The sequence below is a fragment of the Hyla sarda genome, unplaced genomic scaffold, assembly GCF_029499605.1.
Source record: "Hyla sarda isolate aHylSar1 unplaced genomic scaffold, aHylSar1.hap1 scaffold_91, whole genome shotgun sequence".
In the NCBI taxonomy this organism is placed as follows: domain Eukaryota; kingdom Metazoa; phylum Chordata; class Amphibia; order Anura; family Hylidae; genus Hyla; species Hyla sarda.
In genome coordinates this window covers 682,044-686,858 of record NW_026610938.1, presented here as the reverse complement: position 1 = coordinate 686,858, position 4,815 = coordinate 682,044, and the positions used below count along the sequence as shown (strand labels likewise).

The following is a 4,815-nucleotide window of genomic DNA, read 5'->3' as shown; positions in this document are numbered from 1 at the left end:
TAGCTGGCTAGCCAGCAAGCAGGTAGCAATGAAAGTAGGAATCTTTCTTTTTAACCCTGTAAGGGGGTGGTGCACTGTACCCGAAGATACTGCCATATCGGGTCAATGCATAGGGCGACGGAAGCAAGCTTCGAAATCGGCCCCCGTTCTCAAAAATCCATTTAATATATGGTCCCCAGATAGGGGACGTATCAGATATTAAACTGATAAGAACAGATAAGGTTTCAACAAAATTTTATTGAATAAATAAGAAACCAGACAGAATTTAAAATGCAAAATAATAAAAGGTTCACAAAAGTTTTAAAATACAAATAATAAAACCAGTAATAAAAGGAGAAAAAATAGAAATGGCAGGATAAAACATTATACAAATGTCATAAAAACTGATTATATTGTTATTTCGTTCCATAGAGGCAGACACCACATGGATGCTGCCTCGCTGGCCCCCAACTGTTTCTTGTCTCTTAGGTAATAGATGTACATCTCACTCAGGGCCAGCTTTATACAGTTTTTAACATCAATAAAATCATGTTTAAAAAGTAAGATGTTCCTAACTTTCCAGATGGCATTTTTAAAACAATTAATAATCATCCAGCAGATCATCTGCTGTTTAAAATTGGGGCAGTTAAAAAGACCGTAAAAGACACATTCGTGATTAAAATCTTTTAGGCCGCAGGCCCACTTCAAAAGTGGGCCTACCTTCCTCCAAAGCTCCCGTGCAAAAGGGCAGTTCCAAAATATGTGCAGCACCGTTTCGTCCACTCCGCAGCCATCTCTCGGGCACTTGGCTCTCGCCACCAGTCCTCGCCTGTGCTGGAACTCACGAGTAGGGAGGCACTGGTGGACGATTGCCCAGGCAAGATCCCTGTGTACATTCGCCAGAAACTTCCCGTACACGTTCCGCCATACCTTTTTGGATCTTGCCTGTGTGAAATTGGACACTGCCAGGGTAACCTCACTCCGCCTGAGGACCTTTGATACCTTTCTCTGGTCCCCCAGTATGTCAGGCTCCAAATCTTGGAGACCTAGGAGCCTGACTGTCTTTTCCAACACCACATAATGTTTTGGGGGACACAGAAGCACCGGAGCGTTCAGAGGGATGCGCAACCATCTTTTAAAAACCATGCCCGCAGCGTACCTTAAAAAGCAGCTAAAAATGCCATCGGATTTAATAATTTTAAAACAGAAACAGAAATACTTTATGTAAAAGAAAGTAAAAAGGTTAGGAACATCTTTCCCGCCATTATCTTTACTTTTGTACATAAAATCACGCTTTAATTTCTCCATTTTTGAACCCCATAAAAAAGTAAAAACAATTCTAGTTACTTTTTTAATGTATAAAATAGATGGAGGAAATACCATGGCAATGTATAGCATAATAGGGAGTAAAACCATCTTTATTATTAAAATCTTCCCCTCCATGGTAAGGTTTCTAAGATTCCACATTAAAATCTTCTTCTCCATCTTAGCTATAGCTGAATCCCAGTTAGGGCTCCCATCATTGACCTGGTTAAAAACAATACCTAAAACTTTAATTTGATCCTGTTGCATTGTGACTCCTGGGGTGATGGATGAATCCCAGGAGCCAATATAAAAACAGTCACATTTATCTGTGTTTAGCTTAAAACCAGAGACCTCGCAGAAATAGCTGGTGTTCCTCAATGCCCCCCTCATGGATGGAGAGTCCGGGCACAGTATGGTGACATCATCCATGTACCCCAACACCTTTAGATGGGTCCCTCCTCCACCAGGTATCGGTACGCCTCTTACTACCCGGTCTTTTCTGAGGAGGGCCATCAGTGGTTCGATTGCGCAAATAAAAAGGAGTGGGGACAGGGGGCAGCCCTGTTTGACACCTGATAAAAGAGGAACACCGCTGGTTAAAAAGCCATTAACAGAGACTTGACTAAAACAGGATCGGTATAAAAGCATGATTCGGCTTAAAATCGTTTCAGGCACTGCCATCTTTTTAAGAACTAAAAACAGGTATTCATGGGAGACCCTATCAAAGGCTTTTTCAAAGTCTAAGGATAAAATTGCTACAGTTTGATTTCTATCCTTAAAATACCATAAAACATCTCTTAAAATATTTAGGGATTCAGCTATAGACCTTCCAGGTACCCCACAAACCTGATTTGGGTGAATTAATTTATGAATAAAAGGTTTAAAACGGACAGCTAATAACTTGGCTAAAACTTTATAATCGACATTTAAAAGTGTGATGGGGCGCCAATTTTTTAGCATATCCTTTTCACCCTTTTTAAAAAGTAATGATACAATCCCCCTCCTCCAGGAAGGGGGAAGTTCATTAACAATAAAAGTTTCTTTATACAATAAAACCATATCATCCTTTAAAATATCCCAAAAAGCTAAATAAAATTCGATGGGTAAACCATCTTCCCCAGGGGCCTTCCCACTAGAAAAACTTTTAAAAACAAATAAAAGTTCATCTAAGTTAAGATCACGGGATAAAACCTCCTGGTCTAAAACATCTAGCTTAAAATCAAGGGAATTAAGAACATGTTCTAAAAAGGATGGATTAAGATCTTTCTTATTAAAAAGAAGCTGGTAGAAGTTAAAAACTGCATCTAACATGCCTTTTGGAGTGGATTCACCCTCAAGGTTTTGGATGATATCCCTCCTATTCATCACTTTTTTAAAAAAGAAACGGGAACATTTCTCGCCCTCCTCCAGGTGCTGCACATGTGAGTTAAAAATGATTTGTTTCCCTTTCTTTTCTATGGCATGTTTTATTTCAGTTTTAAGGTTTAAAATATCATTTTCTACATCCATACCAGCTTCTTTCAATTTAAAAAGTACATTTAAACGCATGTTAAGAACATAAAACCACTGTTTTTCCATTTTTGCCTTCTTCTTACCTGCTTTGATAAAAAAAAATCTGATTTTAGATTTGGTGCCCTCCCACCAGTGCAGCATAGGCTCGTGGGGTTTTCTTTGTGATTGCCAGCATTGGTAGGTCCGCACAAACTCCTCTTTTATCTCAGGGTCCTCTAGGAGTGTGGTGTTTAATCTCCAGAGGCCCCTTTTTGCTTTTTGCTCCCCCTCTAGCTCCAGGACCACCAAGAGGAGCTTATGATCAGAGAAAATATTCTGCTCGAGCGTGCATTTCAGGGGTTTAAAAGCTCTAGAGGAAAAAATAAAATCGATTCTGGAGCTCACTCTTCCATTGGACCATGTGGCGCCCGGGTCCTCCGGCAAGAGATCCTTCCAGCAATCTTTCAAATTAAAATCATCAATAAAATTTTTAAGCAGGTAAGAAGTGCGGTCTTTACGATTAATATCCCCACCCTGCCGGTGTTCCCCATCACGTATGCAGTTAAAATCACCTCCCACCAGCAGGGGGGAAGACCCAACACAAAACAGTGGTAAAATTTCAAATAGTTCTGCCCGCTCCTGTTTATCAGGAGGGGCATACACATTTAAAACACGAATTAAAAGTCCATTAAAATATAGATGAATTAAAAGAGCTCTGCCAGGCACAATCTCAGTTACTGTATGAATAGAAAAGGACTGGCCTCGGCAGAGCAGCCCAACACCCACAGAACGACAGTCATTTGCACCGGACCATATGGATGGGCCCAGCTTCCAGTCTTCTTTTAAGTCTTTATAGTCCATTTTACTAGGGATTCCACATTCTTGTAGCAGGCAAAGGTCAAAGTCACATGTCTCTAGATAAGAAAATAAAGCAGCCCTGCGATCAGGGCTCTTTAAGGACCTCACATTGAGTGAGGCAATTTTTACAGGGATAGGCATAGTTTATTGAGAGTCCGTGCTTGGAGAATCAAAGTCAATAATAAGCTGCGTACCGTCATCCCCCGCCTGCGGGGTCATCAGCTCCTTAATGTTCTGAGGGTCGGAGCTTGAGATCGATGATGCCCCGACCCTGAGCTCGCTCTCGTCCGAACTACGGCACGCCGCTTTCCTTTGAATGTCTTCCTCTTCTTCTTCTCTTTGTCTTTTAAATGTCATACTGCTGTCCATATCCTCTGTGTTGCTCTCACTCGATGTAATCTCTGGCCCCCGGCTGATGGATCTGCGTCTTCTTTCATCTTTTGACGACTGGAACTGCTGCACAGGGGCCTGTGAGGCCTCTTTTCCGGAACCTTTGCCGCTACCTTGGGAAGTTTTCATCGCTTGTTCCCCAGCAAGCGTTGCTGAGGACTGTTGCTCCAACTTCCCCATCGATCGACGATGGCCAGTTTTACCCACCGGGTCCACTGCTGGCGGGGCAGCAAACCCTGGTTTGGCGCCACTTGTCTTCTTGGCCCTGTCCTGTATAGGCGGAGTAACAGGACCGGGCTCAGACCTGGCCACCTGGCTCCCCTTCCGGCGGGCTTTCACCGGGGCCTCTTCGTCCGGAGCAGGGCGACCCTGGGCCAAGCCAGTACCTGGCTTATGCTGCAATTTTGGGTCCACCTCCGCCCCCACCGAGGCCCGTCGGCTACCACCCGCCACAGGTGAGCCCCCTTCAGAAGTTTCGGCGGGCTCTTGAGCCAGGTAGGAAGTCGATCGACGTCTTTCAATTTCCCGGGCAGTAAACTCGATCACCCGCCCGGGCTTCGTGGAATCCCCATGGCCTCCCCCTAGCACTACCACCGGTGGGCCCCCCGATGGAGCACCAGAGGTCTTGGGCCTGGACCCATCAGTACCTGCCATCTGGGGTTTGGGCATCTTAAAAAAGGACGTCTTTTGTCCTGTCCCCTCTTTGGGTGGGCCCAGCCTTGACCCACCCATCGTAGTTTTTGCTTTATGGGGACAGGAATTAAAATCGTGATTTTCCTCTCCGCAGAGGTT

At 44.0% G+C, this 4,815-nt stretch overlaps 1 non-coding gene across 1 annotated transcript; it reads right to left on the bottom strand.

Annotated features, from left to right (window-relative positions):
• Window positions 1-64: 64 nt before the first annotated feature.
• Window positions 65-250, bottom strand: LOC130349264 (U2 spliceosomal RNA). The gene has a single exon (XR_008886654.1). It is a non-coding gene; the product is annotated as a U2 spliceosomal RNA (small nuclear RNA).
• Between the last annotated feature and the right edge of the window lie 4,565 nt (window positions 251-4,815).